Source organism: Cyanistes caeruleus, chromosome 2, assembly GCF_971803275.1.
Source record: "Cyanistes caeruleus chromosome 2, bCyaCae1.hap1.1, whole genome shotgun sequence".
In the NCBI taxonomy this organism is placed as follows: domain Eukaryota; kingdom Metazoa; phylum Chordata; class Aves; order Passeriformes; family Paridae; genus Cyanistes; species Cyanistes caeruleus.
Genome location: NC_141702.1, coordinates 99,947,287 through 99,967,786, shown reverse-complemented (window position 1 = coordinate 99,967,786; position 20,500 = coordinate 99,947,287). Strand labels below are relative to the sequence as shown.

Sequence of the window (20,500 nt, the reverse complement as noted above, 5' to 3'; positions counted from 1 at the left end):
TTTTATAAATCAGTAACAATGGGGTGTTGACAGGCCTTGAAGCCTAGACAGGCTATGGGGGTCATCGCGATAAGGAAGGATTAGTGTATATAATTTGCCAAATATGGCACCAGCCACCAGCTGGGTTTTTCTGCACATGGCAGATTATCTACAGGAGCTTCATGGCATTCACCTTAGCTGCTGGCTGTGTTTATTAGCAAATATGTTGCTGTTTCCAGTTTAAGACCTATATGCTAAGCAGGGAATGCGTGCAAATGAGATGAAAGAAGTTGTGGTTTAAATTTTGAGTGAGGACAAAAAAATAGTGTGTGCTGTCAAGTATGTAAGTATAAATACTTTTCAGTGTACTGTATCTGTTTTTCCCCTTAGATTTTCACTTGAGAGATTTTGTATGCATCTTCTTTCTTTGTAAATAAAGCTGTTTCTAACTTAATTCCCTGGAGGATATAGTTATCCTGCCCAAAGATCAATGGTCAACAGAAAATATAAAGAGCCCCTAGATCAGATCTTTGACTGCTTTGTGGTAGATAGCTAAACTGCCCACCTTAAAACGTTAAGAGAACGATAAACACTGTAAATTCTTGGCTGTGGTGAAGAAGAACTTGTTAACCCCAAAGTTACTGGAAATAAGATACGGTCACATTCTAGCAGCATTGCTGTGTTGTAAACTGCATTCCTTAAAAGAAAAGCAAGAACAGATTGATTTAGTCAGTGCTTGCAAGTATTCTCCAAATCAGATTTTCGCTGACTGTGTAAATTTGCAGTTTTGGGTGGGGTTCGTACTTTTGATTGTCCAGACAATACTATGCCAATTTATGGTAATTTTTCCAAATACCTAAAAATTAATACACATGCAATTATTTTTTAGATTTTTGTTTACTTGAAGGTTTTATTTATTAGTATGGCGGTTTCTTTAAAGTAAGATGCTGCAGTCCCCTTGTACTTCCTTCCTCCGTACCTGGATAAGCTCGCCCATAAAACAAAGACCCAGTGTAAATAAAATTTTGCAAGTCCTTCAAGGATGCAACGAAAGACATAATTGACTTTTTGGACCATTTTTAGAACAAACTCTCTCAAGGCCTTTTTTTCCCCTCACAGCAGCACTTCCCACTGCACTAGATCTGACAAGACTGTATGCGTTACTTTATTTTGATACTGACATTTAAACAATAAAATAAAGCCATTTAAAACAAATAGTGGTGCTTCAAGTGTCTGAGCTGTCAAGATAGCAAATTATATAACTTGGAAAAATCAGAATTCATTGTTAATGGTATGCACTTAACACAAAGGGTCGCTGGAGTACTAACCAGATATATATTCAGCTACCATGTTGGAGCTAACAGGCTGTATTCCTTTAGATAGAATTGACTATATTCACTTAAATGGACTTGACTCCAGTACAATCACTGTATTCAAATGTCAAAAAAAAGAGAAAGAGGATGTCACGTAGGGTCACAAATTATGTTGGATTTTGACAGATTGTAGCCTTGCTTTACAAGAGCAGTAACATCTCATTTGTCACCGTTTGATCTGTAAGTGCGGGAATGAGAGCGGAAGGCCCTCCATCTCCACCGCAATTTAATCGCTCTGAGGCCGACAGTGGCAGCTAAAGCCACCTGCCCATGCACTGTACTGCTGATCTGTTTTAATTTAATCGTCCGTCAGCTGGGATGAAAGCATAAATCGTCTCCCTTTGATCTGCAAACGGTGTGGTTCTTTTGTAAAGCATGGTGCAGAATCAGGGAGACAGTTTTCACATTTAGTGCAACATAGACAACATGGGTTTGAAAAGCTTGTAAGTGATATTTCACTGTAGCAGTAAAGCAAGAAGTGGTTCTTTTTGTAAATTTATACTAAACAGCATAGGGGTTTTTCTTTAGAAAAGAAGATCATAGAAGAAGTTATCGATTTAATAATGTGTTAATTATTCAAGTTTGAAAAGCCAGCTTCTACTCTTAAATACCTTAAACGTCTTTAATCCGAAGACCCTTAAGTCACCTAGTTTACAAAACATGGGATAGGAAAAATTATTTGGTGGTAACACAGTAATTCTGTGAACTGATATGCTAGCCATGTTATTTAGTTACATTATTGCATGTAAATGGAAAAGGAAAGATCTTTAAATAACAAACAAACAAAAACATTCTGCCTTCTCCAGTGGAAAATCTTGCCTTTTTCTGGTACTGTTGGAAGTGTTGAAGGCCAAAATGTTATGTGCACATCAGATGTGTTTGGTAGGCCAAACCTTGCTTTGGGACGTACACCCTTTCATGGAAAGAACCAGCATGAACACAACTGAAAGTAAGATGGTAACATTTGGAAAAAGTCTTTCTTATTATTGTTTAATTGCAGAGTAGTTACTGAGGGGAAAAAAAGGATTTGAACATTTCTCCCTCTCAGCCTCTTCTCCCAACCCTTTACAGTTTCCTTTTTCGGGCTTGTGCCTTTCTTAGTTTTTACACTTCGCCTCTCACATGAGGTACATTAATCATGATTTTGATGCTGTAAATTTGTACAGCACCTCCCTGAGCTACTTGACAATCCAAGCTGGTTCTTCCATTTGAAGACTGAAGGTCTTTAAATCTGAAGCAGGACAGCAGTAGAAGGCTCACCACTCAACTGCACATTTTGACTGACCCCAGAAGCTTTGAAATGCACCATCTTTTCTCCCTTTCTTATGAAAGCTTCAGGGACTGTACTCCCAAGTCAAATTCCCATTTGCCAAAACGAAAATCAACATCTCAAATCCTCCCCAAAATTCATATTAGCATGAAGAGTTGAATATATTCTCTGCAATGACATTTTTCCGACTGGGATTGAAGGTGTGAATTGCCCAGTGAGGTCTAGGAATATCTTTCCATTAGTGCTGAGACTATACTATGATTTCCCTTTTGGGAGAAGGGCTTTTTTGTGGTCGTATGTCAAAACTGGGAAATTCCTTTCCTAATAAGAAACACAGTGTGTTTTCTTGACTTCTCAGAGATCAGAGAACACACACCAAAGTTTGTAAGAATCCCTCTTCCTTGAGTGACTAAACACATTTCGTTTACCAATCTTAGCAACGTTTTACCTGAGAAGGTTTTCTACCTCCATTCTTTGTTGCAGAATTTTATTATTTGGTAAGAGACTCTGTCTTGGGATAAAGAAATGTTTATGCTTTCTCTTATAAAATTCCATTCAGCATATGCTGGAATACAAATAGTGAAAAATTGTCTTTGTTCTTCTTTTGCTTTCATTCCTCATGAAAATTTTGTCAGGCTGACAATATAGTAAATAATTACGGAGTTGCTGTGGCCCTGGAATGGGGAAGGACAGGGAACCATGCTGCTGTCTCCCAATGCAGTTTCAGCTTATGGAGCAACCAGCTCCATAAGACTGCTTTGAGAGCCCTGGTTTGGTCTAAAACAAATAAACACATTTTCTTGAGGAAAGAAGAAAAAGAGCACAGAAAAACCTTAACTCTTGTCCCTGAAGTTGACCTCTGAGACTGACCCAGATCCCTGGGTCATAAGCTCACTCAGCATGGGACCAGGGGAAGACAAATGGGTCAGGCTATTCCTAGCCGTGCTAAGTGACCCTTTCTCATCCTGAGTTTTCTGTTACAAGTTGAGGTGGGCAGGAGTCCTCCAAGAACACTCGGTGCAGTTCTGAAATGTAAGTGTTAAGAGATTGCTGAGAAAGCATGTGAAACAGACTTTTGTGCTTGCAAATACTGCAAATTGTTGTAACTTCTTCAGTTTCAAAAGTATATCTGGAATGTTGGATGTGTTCAGGCTATGAACAACACACAGCAAAAGGGTATTAATTTGCAAAGATCATCATTATTTGCCTAATTTTCTGTATAAAATCTGATGGAAAAGAAAGCAGAAATTAAGGCTAGATGAACTACAGTCATTCCTGATGTTTTCTAGCTTCTGATTTCTTTCCTTTGTGGACCAAATGTGGGATTGACTGTGCAGTGTTTGTAACTGCAAGGAGGTTTAGATTGAATAATGAAGTACATCGTTGTGTGCACCTTGCGTATTGTAAATTATGGTGACAGTTATCTTAAGTCATGTGTAGGTAATGATAACGCAAATAGCAATAAATGTCATATAGCCTTATACTGAACCATCATCTAATCAGTCCTAGGAAAGTTTATTTAAATGTATTTAAATAAAAGCAATCTAAACTAGCAAAAGAGGACAAATTAATTTTCATGCTAAATTTTTATCTGAGATAAAATTACTTTGCAAGTCTGAACAGCTTGTTTTCCCTAAAGAGAAAAGATTTCTACCAAAATTTAGTCCTCACACTGATGCTTCATGTGCATGGGGCATTGCTCCACTGAATTTTTAATTGAGATGATAAATTAGCTCTTCGTTTTTGACTACTGATTAACAAAAGACCTGTTTTTCTAATCCCATTGCAGTAACTGACAATACTGTCACTGAGCTACTGGGTACAGAGTGGATTTCATAGTACTAAACCATAACATCCTGAAAGATATTTCCAGCAAGACTATTTTTTTATTCCAGCTTTGCAAACAATTATGTCAGTCTAGTTTTGTATCCCCTTCATATAGCCAGTCCTTTCCCCTCTTAATATTTTGGGTGTTTTTTATTAGCTTTTCTATTGGAATTCTGAACTCTATTATGCTGCGGTCAGATAAGTACAAATACAAACCACACCATGCTGCTATCAATACAGTCCTCTCTTAAAACTCCAGTGCACACAACAAACATAGATAACTCCCTTCTGATAAAGTCCTTGTATCTACTTAGACTAAGTAGTGTAATGAAAGTGAAGGCAAAGACACTAATGTTTCACAATGTATGATAGGTTTGTGGAAAGTACAGTAACACCTAATGAGTTAGGAGAAAATCATTCAAGAGTATTGCACTTATTTATGGGCTCTCAAGAGTCCATTCATCTGCTTTGCATTTGTGATATTTGTATTGGTTTTGCCAGAGTGTGTCCTTGCATTCATTCATGCTCTCGGTTCTTCTGTGTCGATGTCACTTCTGACAGCAGTCACCAGGAATTCCCTCTTGTTGCAAAAAGCAGGAGCAATAATCGGAGGATGTGGCTGCCATACTCAAGTAGAAATATGGTGCTAAGGTATAATTAGCATTTCTGCCTTTGTTTTTTTCATGTGTTTTTATATTCTGTTTACAGCTTGAGGTGTATTGCTTATATCCATTTATGTAGTCTTCCTCACAGTGCGTGTGTCTCCGTGTACATTGTGAGTGGTGGTGGCACCATTGTGTGCTGAGTTCTGTCTGTACACGTGCACACACAAGTCACAACACCTGCTCTCTCCTCATGGCACACTTAGAAATGTAGCTCTACATCTTATTTTATATAGTATTGGGAAACCTTTCTGGTTCCTTTAGCCAGGTATTTATGGTTTCTTACCATTGATGGGGACAGGATTCAATGCCTCAACTCAATTCCGCATATAAAAGGCTGGTTGTTCTATAGCTGGAAAATTACCACTATTACTACTCCTTTTCTTACTGGTTTGTAAAGTTGACACAAATACATTTGTACGCATCTGTCACAGATCATTGTGAATTACCCATTCAGGAAGTCTCCATGATCTAAATGGCATTATTAAATATTCACCTTAACGGTACAGACCATGGCAGCCAGAAATTGGTTGTGGGTACAAATAATTTTTCAGCCTCTCTGTTCTTAAGACAAAAGCAATAAAGCAAGCTATTATTTAAATTGATAAAAGATGCAAACACAGCTTCCCTGGGTTTCTAGATTTATAGTAAAAGAATAAATATTTCATTGGTGGTACTAATTAAAGATTGGTCAGAGATTTATCCATGTCTTTTACTTCCAATATCCATCAGACCTGATTAGGAAAAGTAACATCTGTAGTACTCTACTACTGGGAAAAAAAAAGTTCCATGAAGCCCACTTTACCAGATAGTTATTGTTTTATTAGCTTTTGTTTGGTGAGGCATTAACAAAGAATTCAAGAAACTAGTTTCTGGTAGGAAAAAAATGATTAAGAATTAATTTTGTAAAAACTCAGACCTTTACTGTGGCAAATATTGTATCAGGGGAAAACTTAGAAAACTACATTTTCCTAATTAATTTCCTTGTGGATAATGGATATACACTGAGGAATGGAGATAGATAAAGATCTCAACAACCTTGGCAAAAATTAAGTAAAGCCTAATGGTAATATCGTACACCTGTTTTTATAACATCCAATCGAAGGAAAAAAAGAACCTAGAAATACATTTTTGTAGTGACACCTTCGAATTAGAAACTTGGGATTTCTTTTATTTGGTCAGGTTGAAAAAAAAAATCTGTCATTCTGATACATTGTTTCCATTGGAGATTGAATAACTGTTTCTTTCAAGACAAAGCATACAAGTAATTAACATCCTTATGCAGTTAATATTTGGAGAGTGGGGGAATATTTTTTCCAAATATCCTTTAATTGTCTGTCAGGTTGATAAGGCATATTCTGCTGGTTTGCCTAACTAGTCTTAATTCTGTGCCTTTCTTCTGCAAATGCTAAATCTGTCAGGCCATTTGACTGCAGGATTTGGCCCAAAAATGGTTGAGGTCAGATAGTAGCTTGGAAAAAAAGCTGCCAGTGCTTTTCTGTCTTCTTGTGTTATGTATCTGGGAAACTTCTGTAGGTCTTTTTCTGTCTCAGACATCAGTTTGTTTTTTTTTTAATATGAGCTTTAATTGAATTTTTTTATTTCAGAACTAATACAGTATACTAATACAACAACTGAAGGTATTTGTAACTGTGAGAATGTATTTTGTTTTAATTTTTTTTTTCTTTTTTCCATATTAGTAAAAATTCTTTAGATTTAGTAAGTTAAATAAAGCTACAAGCTGGCTGATATTTTAATGGAGAATTTAGTTCTAGATTTTTGTTTAAAAAACCCAAATAGATAAATGGATCAGTCCTGGAATTTATTTAAAAAGCAATTACTCCTCTCTATTCCAGGGAAGAAAGCCCAGAAGTTACATAAAGCCTCTTCTTCTCTAAATGGTTTATTCAGAGCATACTTATTTTATACCCTTTTCATTAATGAAAATACTGAGTAACTGTTAGTTTAAACCCTGTCTTTAGTGACCTCCACAAACTGGGTTCCTGCATGTGTTCACCATAAATTCATATTTAAATTTCAAATGAGCTAAATAAACAGTTTCATTCAGATAAACAGCTGATTTTGTTCCTCTCATGTTATATTAATATTAGTATTATGGAGTCTTCTGTACCCTTGCTTTACTTCCTGACTAGCTGATAATTGGGTTGGCAGAGTATACCTGGGGTCATCTTGTTTAGCTTATCTGCACAAGAGAAAGAGTGGCAAATAATAAGGGAAAGGAGCAATAAAATAGTGGAAAAAAATGAAAGGAAGATTTAATCTTTGACCAATTTGAAACATATCCCAGAGAATCCATGGAGAAAAAGATAAAGTGTGACTATGAGTAAGTTAACTAAACACATTACAGTGTGTGAGAGCAAATGGAGTTAGTCCATTGTACACGTTTAATTTCCTATTAGTCTCTGGCGTTTACTACTCCAGTCTGAGTTGGGGCATCTGTAAATTCAGTTAAATACAGTGCATTGTCTAAGCATATCACACCTCCAATCAGTCACCCAGGCTGCTGATAAGAAGCCTCTTGTATTATTGAATCTACAATAGGGAGGCTCTGCAGGCACAAAGATAACAGCAAGGTATTTCACTTTAAGTATGAGAAAAAGCAGTGACTCGCCTTTGCTGCTGCAGCTCTGACATTTATTACTACTCCCTGATTTGTTTTATACTACTGATGTGAATTTGGTTTCAAGTGCTTTGTATCTCCTCTTATTCCTAACTTAAGACCTCTATCTGGAAACAGTAAGGAAAAACAAGCAAACCAAAATCAGCTTTCATGATATTGCATAGATAGCAACAACTTGAACACTTCCTAGTGCTCTAAGAATGTCTTGCTGCCTTCATGCCTGAAGGATGAAACAGAGGCTTTTGTTTATTCTTGAACCATTTTGTTCTTTTTGAATTAAAGGGATTTCAGTGATGTTATGTTAGAAATTAAGCTGCTGAAGAGGAAATGTGAATCTTGCCATAAATAGTTGGGGATTTAGACTTTAAAGTGTTTTAATAGTTCCTTCCCTGGAGTTCTTGAGTTGAAAATAAAATAATAAACAAGTCCTATCAGCAGATGTTGATGCAAATAGAAGTACTCAGGCAACATGTGCAGACTGTGTTAAATACAGAGGGGAAACTGGATAAATATGGGACTGATGGTGACCATCGTTTAGGTCTTTTATGTTTCTCTATTTGACAATGTCTGGTGTCATAAATTTTTGGCAGACTTCACATGTTTAGGATAAAATTTCTTCTACCCAAATACACACTCATATGCCTTATTTTCTATAATATAGATATGTATTAATAATTATATATGATTACTATTAATGTATCACTATTAATGCACCAAGGATATATATATACACACACAGCAGGTCTATATATAACTTAAGAGTATTGATATACATCATATCATAGATAATGGAACATTTATAGGCTAATTATTTTCCCATAAGCTACATTATATTTAAAAATAAGGAATTCTAATCCTGAAATGTCATGCCAGATAGTTTCCTATTGCTTCTGCCTTCTAGAAAAATGCTTTTTTTATACTATAGTTAATGTTTCAGTAACCTTGCAATAGATTGTTTGTAGGTTCTCAAATATTAATTATTCATTTCCTAAGGCTTCTTTTGTTGTACACATATGTTGAATTACAGCTGTATTTCTTGATGTAGTTTGCGTGAGTTTGTTTTGCCTAAGCCTTCAGTTATATCTGTTTTATTTTATTAAGTTTTATTTCTTCTGCCATCTGAGAGATAGCTGCATAAAGTTCAGTTTACTAGTTGATGCTGTGAAATTAAAATTTCTAAAGGATGTGCCCCCAAGATAAAATAACCTCATCAACCCCCCCACCCCACCCCCAGCAAGATCTCTAATGAGCACAAAACCAAAACAAACAAGGAAAATGCAAAGATCTGCTTCCATCCTTTGAGCCAAGACATTGGAGAATGTTACGTAGATGCAGGTTCTGAAGCAAGTTAATGCTCTTGTACTGCTGGGTAAAAAACAGGTCTGATTAAACATCCAGCATCTGGTCTCTTTGCTCCTAGCATAGTTCCTGATAGCAAATACATCGTGGCTCTCTATGGAGCTAAGATTTAGCAAAAATTCAGCCAATTTACAGCTGTTTTTAACTTTCTGCATGAGCTTGCATCCTTTCTGTGTTCCACCAAACAATTAAAAGTCACTTCTGAGTTGGTCTTTATGTTCAGGAATGTCCACTGATGGGCTTCTAAAGGAATTCCATATGGTCAGCCCCTGTAGAGAGGCAGTCACAGTCATACACATTCTGGAGGAGAGAAGGGATGTGCAGGACTTTTTTGTAATAGGAAACAAAAATGATGAAAAGCCTTTTCCTGGGTGAGGCAGTCACAGTCATACACATTCTGGAGGAGAGAAGGGATGTGCAGGACTTTTTTGTAATAGGAAACAAAAATGATGAAAAGCCTTTTCCTGGGAATTTTTAAATTAAAGGTATGTAGTATTGCAGCATTCTGCCCCCCCCCGCCTTTCCTTTCAAATAGAACACTTGCAATTATGACAAGGTTTTTTGGTTTTGGCCATGGATTATTTGCAAAGCTGGTGTTCATTCGCGTTTGTAAGCTCACAGAGCTGGGCTTTATTGTTTCTGATACAGTGAGCATCAAAGGTATGGCTAACGTGGCAGGCCAGCACATTGCTCACAGCGTTAAATGTAAGAGTGAAGCTTCGTGCAGCCAAACATAGACACAAGAAGAAGAAAGCAGCTAAAGGAGGTGGCAGGTAGGAAAATTGCAAAGGGGAAAGTGCTACCAGCTGATGATAAAAGCGAAGTCAAGGGTGGCAATTAGGCTGCAAAAAATAGTAAGTGCGTTCGTGCTAGAATATAAAATTGCTCCCAGGAGACAAAAAAATCGAGGTGTTGCCATGCCTTTAGAAAAACCTCTTAATTTTGTAGAATAAAATGTCAATCACTTCTATCCATGGATGCAGCCCCAAGTGCACACCATCAGTGATAGGCAGGGATCTCTCTAGTGAGATCTGTGGGGACCAAGGAAAGATTACACTTAACTCTAAGTCAGAGGTTGAAATTACCAGGGAAAGCTATGGAGGATATTTACTGAGAATTCACTAAAACCATTTGAAGCCAGAAACAAATTCTGAATGGTTGGAATTTGAAGGGGTAATAGGAATCATGAATTGAGAATGATCAGATATGAAATACTCTGATATGGCAAAGCCAAAGTTGATTAGAACACAGTTTTATGCAAAAGCACAATCACTTCCAGTTTCTCAGTGAGGATAATACTTAGAAGTATTGAAATACATATTCCCTCACAGTCTTCTTGAAATTTAGAAAGGAGAGCTACCAGAACAATTGTAGAGACTGTAGGAGAAATACTTCAGTGAGGTTTCACCCGTGTAAATACTCAGTTTTGTAATGGCAGTGCTTGTTTTGGTGTGTTTTCAGCTTAACTGTTGTGATTTATTTAACCTCAGTCTTTGTATTGGAAGAGACTAGTTACACTCCAGGTTAATTTGGTGTTGTGTTAAGTGGAAAACTAGGATGGGCAGAGGTTTACCTAATGGAAATGAACTATTGCAGTTGTTGCCCAACCCATTTGTAGTCTGTCAGCAGTGCCAAGCCAGCATCCAGATTGGCATGTCTTGAAACACTGGCATCATCTATGCCAGGATTTCATTATCCACCGTGTTACGGGTTGGTTACAAACGTATGTCAGGATTGTTTGGAAAGCTTCTCTGTCTGGAGTGGCCTCCAGTTTCTCCCATCAGGTGACTCCTAAATTTTCACAAACATCTCTGTATTTGTCCTTGCTGCTGGAGTTGTCCTTGGCTCAGAGCAATAGAAGGGACAGTCTGTTTCCTGATATTCAGAAAACTAAGAGGCATCTTTGTCATGCAGATACTGAGGCTTGATCCCTTACTGCTCTGCCACTCACTTCTGTCAGTTGCAAAGGTGACTGTGGAACAACCTCAGTGCAAGTGTTGCACCTCCATTAAAGTCAGGTTGGTCAAGCAGAAGCTTCTCCAGTGTCTTCATTCTCATGGTGGAGTGGAGTAGTGTCAGTCTCCATGCTTTGGCCCAGCTCCAAGATGAATGTTATGTGTTGCAATTTTTCATCGAGTGTTTCATATGACATCAGTAAATTTGTAATTAAAAGTTAATGCTACTCATTTATCAATATAAGTGGGGAGTACTTTCTGCTAGTTGATAAGCAACAAAATGGAAAATACATGGAATAATCACAATTTTTAAAATAGGTTTTTCTGAGAACAAAATTAATTGTAGGAGGTACAAGAGGATAGGAGGAATAAAACTTTGTGTTTCCTATTGTAAGCAAATCATGGGCCAAATAGATTGGATCTCTCTTCTGTTATAAGATAGTATATAGTATCTGAATAACCAATTTTTCTTCAGGTAATTCAGCTGGTTTTTTACTTCTTTATTTTTAAAAAGTCCCAAGATCTTTCTCTTCCCTAGTAGATAGGCTCTACCTAGGTATTATCAGTAGAGGAAGGTTAAATTGCTCCTTCATAGATTAGGATTTGTTAACAGATGTGGTTATTGGTACTGTGTGATTTCCTAATCCCTCTTCAGTATTGGTGCATCTCCAACCCTACCAGTTTAATTAACATTGAAATTCTCATATTATTTTGGTGTACTGATTACAGGCAAAGACTAAGTGGAAGTCAGTTTGGTATCCCAAGAGACTTCAGCATTAACAATGCAGAAAGATTTTTTTTTTTTTCCCATTTCTCCCCCTTCCTGAACTCCAGATAAGCAGTAGGCCCCAGTTAGATTTCATTACTATCACGCACTCTTCATGGTCATCTTTTAATATTTGAAAGGATCATTTGTTAACTGGAAATGGTCAATTTTTTTTTCTTTGGCTTTTGAAATATAATTTTCAATTTTTAATTTGATTCATTTAGATGAAATCATTAATCAGGGTTGAAACTGAGTTAATTTTCTGGAAAATAAATGAGGTTGTTAGAGTGAACGTTATTAAGTGGGCTCTTTGCTCGAAAGGGATAATAGCTGAAAATATGGAAGACTTTGAGAACTGTAGCAGTTGAGGGATGAAAAACAGAAAGGGTTTTTTTTTTTCCTAGCTAAGTGCAGTAATTTTTTAAAGGAAACTAGGCATATGAGGAATATTTCAGAACTATCATCATTAAAGTAGGCATTACAGAGTAAATAAACTAAATATATGTATGAGTTAAAATCCTACAGAGCCAGGGTATAGATGGTGATTTTTAAAATGTTCTATTTTACAGAACATTGTGTTCCTTCTAAATCTTAGTATTTGCTATTCCAAGCAATGCCCATTTGAGTTTTGAGAGAGAGGAACATTATTGTCAGTAGTTCAGCAGAGTTACTGCCATCCAGGTAGAAAGCAAGCTTTGGTAGACAGGGAGTACAGGCCACTAAACCATTTTTTTCAGTCTGACCCAAATTCAGCTTCTGGCCTTGAGAGGGTTCTGTTTGCTTATTCTCTGGAGTTTCTGCATGATACAAAGTGATTAAGATAGCCAACAAAATCTTTTATAAGCACAAACCAAAGAACAAGGGATTGGACTAGACAGGCAACATCCTAGAGTTACCATTCGAGTTTATTTCAGTTAACTACAACATTTGTTTTGCATTGTTTCCTAATGCCATCTACTTTCTGCTAATCTTCTAGTTAAAAACACAGCTTGTTGGTTTGGGGTTTTTTCCTCCCTGGGAAGATAGGGCTTCCTTTGTCCTGATAGGAAAGAATTTCTTCTGTTCAAGTGCTGCAGTCTTAGCTCAAGAGCTATCATAACGCTAAGCACTTAGTGGCCTTAGGTCAAAATTTTTGATGGAACATTACAAGTCTGTTTAGGTTTTCCTTAATGCCTGTGTGCTCGTTAGGGACCGTTTCAGAGTATGTTGTTGGGAGTGAGTGATAAAATCTGTGGGTGCCTTAGCCAGGAAGGTGTTTCCTTGTAGATGTTTTTTAACTGCCCTGTCCAACAGGATTTTAAATGCTGCAGAGGAAACAGGAGTACATGCCACACCAAAAAGAAACTTCTCAAATGGAGAAGTGTGGAAAAGTTTTTGCAGTGGAGCAGAAAGTCACATGGAAGTGAAAATTATTCTGGAATGCAGTTATTTTACTTTTGTGGCGTGCCTTTCCCTGATAAAAGAAGAGAGACAGTAATAATAATCTAACTTGGTTTAAGCTTGAAATAGTCTTATTTTAAAATGTAAATCTCAGTATGAGTTCACTTTTCCTTTCTCTTTAAAAGTGGACAAACACCAGCAAACAAATTGAATCCTGGCAGACACGGAAGCTGAGTTTGTGTATCCCCTCTACTAACCAAGTTGATTGCAGAAAAGATAACTGCTAGCTTCTGAATGTCTAAGACAGTATTTGAAAGATAGTTATTTTAAGACTGAGCAGAAAAAATGTTGATTCCTTATTTCATTTTCAGTTACATCATCGTGAAGTAATGAATCACAGTGATGTAACAACCTCAGGTGAACAGAGTGTAGCATATTAAGCCAAAACAGCATTTGTGTGCTATAAATATTCTTGTGCAATGCTGATTTTGAGTTACAGGAAGGAAGTACCTCTCTGGAATAAGTGAAGGTCCTGAAGTCCCTACACATGATTAAGATCAGTCACTTAGCATCAATTAGTCAATTGCAATTAGTTACTACTAATGGGTTTTGTATCCAGCCTTCATTGTAGACCCTACCTGCTAATAGGAACAGATTAGTGGCTCAGCTAGGGAGGTTAGAGGCCCCAGTCTTAATAATATAATTTATTATTAAGAATAGTACGTTTATGATAGTATTATGTAAATGCTACAAGAGTACAAAGGGGGCCAGCTAAATCTCAGTAACTTAGTTCTGTACCTTCCAAGTAAATAATCTGTAAGTTACACAAGCAAGATCATGCCTATGCTGTGACATGAACTTACTTTCAAATCTCTCATGCATACACACCTTCAGGATTAATTGTCTTGTTTTCAATATGTAGTGTATTTTGGGATGATCCTATTCATAGGATATATTGACAGAACTTATTAAAATCATTCCAATTTTAAGTCAGATTTTGAGATGTTCATGTTGAGAATACATTCATTGTGTCTGCATGGCTTGTAGATTTGCTTCTTGATTTGGTTATAATATTGGATGCTTATATCACAATTCTACAAAATGTCCAAAGTCTATCATGAGGCATGTCAGACACTCAAAGTCAGAAGTAAGTATGGTTGGCTGGCATAAAGATGTTTCCTAACCAAGGCTGGGACTTTTCCAGGACTTCACTGCATTTGGTAGTCATGAATATAAAATAGCTTGTGGTGGGGAAGGCACAAGGGAGCATGAAGATGGGATCAGGGCAGAAAGATGGCAGGCAGTGTCACAGTGCTGGTATGTAGAGAGGGACCCACTGGTCAGGCTGAGCATGTAGGGATGCCATGGTTACTAAACAACACTTTGCAACTTGCTTCGAGGCAGTTTCTGACAGGTGGCTTTTGCTACTGCTTGTGATTTTAGAAGCTGAGTCTGTAAACTCAAAATCAGACCATCTTCCAACTCCCCTTTTCTTCTTCTATGGTGTGGTCTAGGTTTCTGTTTCTGTTTCACTTGGTATTCAGTCCTGGATAGCATTTTCTTGTAGTGTTTTGTGGTATCTTTGGACACAGATATTTCTAATCCTTTCTTTCATTGAGAAGTTTTTTAAAAGGAAAGTTGTGTTGCATTTCTTATTTAGAAATATAACAGAGAATTGTTTTTATTCTGGATATTCTGCCTTCCAGTGATCATTTCAGTTTCTGGATAACCTTTAGTGTTTATCTTAGGATGGTGTTAAAAGAGTCCAGGCTTCATTGGGTGCTTACTCACCTTAGAAGTCCTTCCAGTCAGGAAAGGCTGCTTTGCTTCCCTCTGCTTTGTAACTGACTGTTTTCAAACTCTGCCATTAGATCTCCTTAACAATGGGAGACTTGCTATCTAAAACTACCCCAAACTTAGGAATGGCAGCGTTGGTCTTCTGAATGTGAATCTAGAAATAGTAATGGCAGTGGCAATAAGGTGGTAAGGGTAAACGTTGGAAATTGTCTGGAAGAATGACACCATTCAGAGAGCACCCTGAGGCAAACCTCCATATCTAAAACTATTCAAGAGTTTTTGCAGAATGATCACTCCTTGCTCCTGCATAGCTTCCCTTTCTGATAAGCTTTAACTGCAGACCACCTGTATTAGTTGGGCCTTCACCTCGTGCTGAACAAGATGTTCTACTTCTTCGGTACATTCCTGATGTCAACAGGCTAGAAATATAAGACCAGAAAATAATTTTTGGTTGAGTGGATTTTGAGCCAGATGTCAGATGGAAGGAATACTTGTGCCCAGAGCCATTTCTCACTTGGTTCTCCACCCGGTCAGCTACACCTGATGAAGCACAGCATTTTAAGAGATGGACAGTTAATTGCTTTGTTCCTAAGGATGCATTTTGTAAAAGCTTCTAAGAAGATAACAGATTTTTATATCCACTACACAGTAGTAGCTATCCATTGAAATTAATTTCATGTATAAAATCCAACAGCAGGGGACGTATTTGTAAAAGTTTGGTTTTCTTTCATGTCTCCTTATTGTGTGTCAAATAGTGCCAGGAATTGGACATTCACAAAACAGGATGTCACTGAATGAAACATGTCAATTCAGGTTTGGCCCGAGTCATTCTGTACACAGATGCAAACATATGCCACTGATTGCAAAAAACGTTTAATATATTTGTTGTTTGGATAAGGAAGCTGAAGCTGTTATTCACATGTTTCTGAACTGAGTGCACTGGGATGGGATAACCATCTGTCCTGAAAGGGAATTACTCAGCTTTCTGTGCCTACTGATGGTAACACAGGGTACTGGCTAGCAGTCTTATCGAAGCAGTTGCCAGAGGTTTAAGAGTACACAAATAAAAAGGAGTTAAAGTGACCATTTTTAAGGGGCTTCTGAAGCTTTTAAAGAAAAATCAGTGTTTGTGAGTGCAGTAGTCCTGCTTCAAGTTCCTTATTTCAAGCTAAGCTTACCAATTTAATTTTAATCCCTTTCAAACGCCTTGGTCATGCTTTGAAGATAGCAAACCGCCCCCTCAAGCTCTGAAGCTGAGCACTGGCCCTTTTTGTTTCCACAAGCCGAAAATAAAGTGTTCGCATGAGCTCATTTACAGAGAGTAGAGTTGGCAGCCTTATCAGGAGAGGAGAAAAGAGCTCTGAAGATGAAAAGCTATTGCTGTGACAGAAGTCTTTATTAGGTTGGGCAGTAACAGAAAGTAGTGTACATGGGATAAAGTGATGGCTACCTAGAGCATTTAGGGAAAACCAGAAGAGTAATGTTTTATGTTGTTCTTAGACTGGCTTCTTTGGTGATCCTTCTGGCCTAGGGATGTTTGGAGTGAAAAAGGAACTATGTAAACAGAATTCTGTCTGTACCATCTACAGCTTCTGCTTGTTAGAAAAAAGAGTGAGTCAGAAAAAGGAAAAGTAAAGATCAGTCATTAGTTTCATAGTTACTCAGCATTCCCTGTTGTACCAACCCTCTGCTAGGAGACAGACTTTGACTGAAAATCCCTTTATCTAGTTTCACATATATGTCAAGTCCCATTTACAACAAATGTATCTGTTATTGGAATTCACATATTTCAGGACAATTTTTAATATGAGACAGAGGATATACAAGACCAGCGTTATACTGATAATGAAGTTTAATTCTGCTAATCTTCTTCCAGTCATTGACAACCTATATGGCTTGTTGTTTTTACATCAGAATTTTTCCTGTTAGTTTGTTAGATTTCCTTCTTCATTAAAGATTGTGTCCTCTTGCTAACCCAGGATTAAAGCCATGACAACATTTTGTAGGTGACAGTGTCTTCACAACCTAAACCCATTAGAATTAGTGGTATGTTAGATAAAAGAAAAAAAAATTGATAAGTCCTTGTTTCTGTGATTCTTATAAATTTCACAGCTACTATGAAATTCAAATAGAGACCTGCATTGCTTTTATGGGTACCTCTGTCCCCCAGTAAAAGCAAAAAAGCCCTTTAGTTGAAGTTTTGAATTGCCTTCTTTGATGACTTTAAACAATAGACCCATTTCTTCATTTAATTAAAACACTAAAATTGTGGCTCAACCATATAGATTGACAGAGGACCGTAATTGATTTGGCTCATTTCTTTTTTTTAATCACAATTAACAATAAAACAAAGTGCATTTTGCTGGAGAAGTAACTGAATAAAAAAACAATGAAAAAGAAAGATAAATGGCAGTAATACTGTTTACATTAATTAGGAAGGTATGTTGGATATTATGCTGGAAAAAGTGTGCAATTGAGTTTTTAGTGGCATGGGAGTTAGAGTTGCAGTTTTCTCTGAGTAAGAGCTGCAGGCATTTGTTCATCAAGAAAACTGTGTAGAATTGCCAGATCCTAATAACAGATCTTTGTGCAGTGGAACATGGCACTGATCTCTAAGTGTGTCCTCAGGTAAACTGTTCCATAATAAAGAATAAAGTGTGATGGAAAACCTTCTCTTGAAAGACACCATTTTTTTTTCCTGGGCTGTGTCAAGTTCCTGTATTTGAGTGGAAAAAAAAGCACCAATATTTATTGGTCCTACATCCAAATTAAATTTTTAAAGGGTTTTCAACTGTTGTACATCAAAACTGAAAGGGTGAGAGAACATTTCCACAATCCAAGACTTTTTATATGAGGCTCTTGCATCTTTATAGTTTTGTTCCTTTACCATGCTTACTTTGTTGCTAATCAGTATTTAGTCTGCTTCCTCACATTAATAATGTAAGTTGAAACTAGCACTAAATAACCCACTTTTTTTTTTCATGGTATCTATTGATGAATGAAAAGGACATGAAGGAATTCTTTGTCTTGCCCTAGCTATTCTCAGTGGAGGAATTACTAGTCTAGCCATTGATCTTTGCCATTGGCAGGATTGACTGTGTTGCAATTGCATGTAATAAGATACATTTTCTGTCCTCGTTTCCAAACTGATGTCATTTTACACTTCTTGAAATCAAATAATATGCATTAACCAGTTTGGCATTGTACTTCTGTGAATCACCATTCATTTTGGATTCACGACATGTGAAAAGTATCTAGAAAGTGTTTGACTATGGCCCAGTTCAGCAACAATAGTCTGAGAGGAGCAGGTAAATCTCACTCTGAATAGCTTTGGTTCATGCAACTGCCAGCACAGGCAAAATGCTCAGGCAAAATTCTTCACTGATGTTTTAGACCTCATGTATGTAACAGTTAACCTGCTTGTTTGTTTGTTACTGTTGTGAAGTACATTCCTGGTAGAAACTTTTATTTTCAATTCCCTTTTAAAGCTCAGCACACTGAGCCTCCCTTTCTTATGCACATGCTGCCAAGGGAGGATTGACTCTAGATAAATTATGCCCTCTCTTTCTTAAACAAGATTAAAGAGCTTCTCCGGCTGTTAAGTATCCAGCACTTGAAATCCCAGTCTGTTTAGTTCACTGTGGCATTTGCCAGCTGTGTGGAGTTGTGATGAGGATTGTATACCTTAGAGGTACAATGTACAACATGGTTTAAGAGATGTAAAGTGTAGAGAGCATTTTTTGATGTTTAGCACAAAGATGGAAATCCATTCCTCAGAGTAGAACTGATAGAATGGGACAAATAAAAAACAAGCATATGCAAAGCTTTTTACTCTCTTACATTTTTATGTAACTACAAGGAGAATTTCCTCATCTTTTAATTAGAGAAGTTTAAAAATTAAAAAGCCCATGCAGAGGATTTAAAACTTACTTTGATGCTGTTTGCAGAAATGATTTTGAATAAAAAATGGGCTGTACTTTTTCAGATGTAGGGAAGGTGGCAATCAAAATCACAGAATTCTGTCTCTGAATTTATTTGCAGTTTAGGATTTTTTTGATATGGAATTAGTCATCTTTGGTCTGTAGAAGTTATACAAAAAATTTATTCTGAATGTAAAAAGACTGTCAATATAAATTTTACAGTACATTCTTCTTTGGTGGACTCATAATCTTAAAGGTCCAGTTAAAACTAAAATTCTGCTGGGTTGATGGATTTATGATATACGGCCAAGTTTCCTGTTGATCTAACTGCAAGTTAACCTGGATTCAAGACATATGCAAGTATCATCACTGAGAGAACAATGGACCCCACAAAAATTTGGCACAAAGTGGAGATGTTTATTACACTTCCACTCTTCATGGATAGTTTGAAAAGAAGATCACAGAGCAATGTAAAAGGAAAGGCACAGGCTGGAGAGAATAATAAAGAGGTATCAATCCACCACACCACACCATCTCTGACACAATGGCATGACAAGTGGAAAATAACTCTGTAAAATAGGGAAAAGGCAGTAAAAAATGAATTGTGTTACAGTTTCTAAAACCTGCCTCAATTCAAGAAACAAATGGTCCTGAGCAGTGCCAAGGTGTACGATTTTCACATAAATCTTGTGTGTTGGCAAATGGGAAACATGTAAAACCCTAAGAAACAGTGTCAGAAAATACCAGATTTGTTAAGACCATGGAGATAACTAAGGTCCCATCACCACTCCCAAAGGCTTTCCTCATAGGATCCATTGTCAGTGTCATGTGTTTCAATTTTATCCACTACACATTATTCCCAGAAATCATAGTGATATTTCCTATAACTGATGCACAGTTTTGCTGCATATAAACATAATTAGAGGTATTTCCTTCACTGGTCTTTCCTTCCTTATCTCCAGGCTTAACTAAGTTAAGGCTTCAAGGAAGAACACGTGAAACAGTTCCCTTTGAAAATACAGGCAAGATCTTACTCCTATTATGTCACTTCAGAGTAATGTAATAAAATGTTCTTTCTTGGTTCAGATTTATCTGCACATTTTTTTATTTTCAATTCCATTCTTCTGAATATATTTAGTCCAGATTAAAATTAGTAGGGAAAAAACCATGAACATCTGAAAATGGATCCAAATTTGACCTCAGGTTCAAAATACTTTCTGGCACAAATGAACACAAATGATCAGAACCTCCTTGCAGAAGGAGGTTCTGATCCAAAGTTCTAAGGTCAAGGAGAGGGAAAGAAGAAAAGAAGAAACAGGTTTGTGTGTTTAAATAACAGTTCTAGGTATAGTTTTGGATCTTGTGAGAGTAGCGTGGAGATGCAATGATGGACAGGATCTAAATATGGAAAACTGAGCCACACAGAGATTTTATTTGCCAACAGCTCTACAGACCTTCTCTTACTGTGTTTAGTTTCCTGTATTTATATTCACAGATTGCCTGTGTAAGGCAGGATAAAAGAGTGAGTAAGGAATTTTGATTCTTAGCTTGTGTTAGTCATTATGCAATGC

General features: G+C 37.0%; 1 protein-coding gene across 49 annotated transcripts in view; it reads left to right on the top strand.

Annotated features, from left to right (window-relative positions):
* The window catches only part of ESRRG (estrogen related receptor gamma), a 392,986-nt gene that overhangs the window by 307,493 nt on the left and 64,993 nt on the right, over positions 1-20,500 (top strand). Inside the window, exon 1 of one of the 49 annotated variants that reach the window (XM_023922842.2) lies at positions 9,752-9,884. The exons of the other annotated variants lie outside the window; for them this stretch is intronic. The gene's annotated coding sequence lies outside the window, so the exon portion shown is untranslated. Of the gene's footprint in view, positions 1-9,751; positions 9,885-20,500 lie in introns of those variants that run through there. 49 annotated transcript variants of the gene reach the window in all.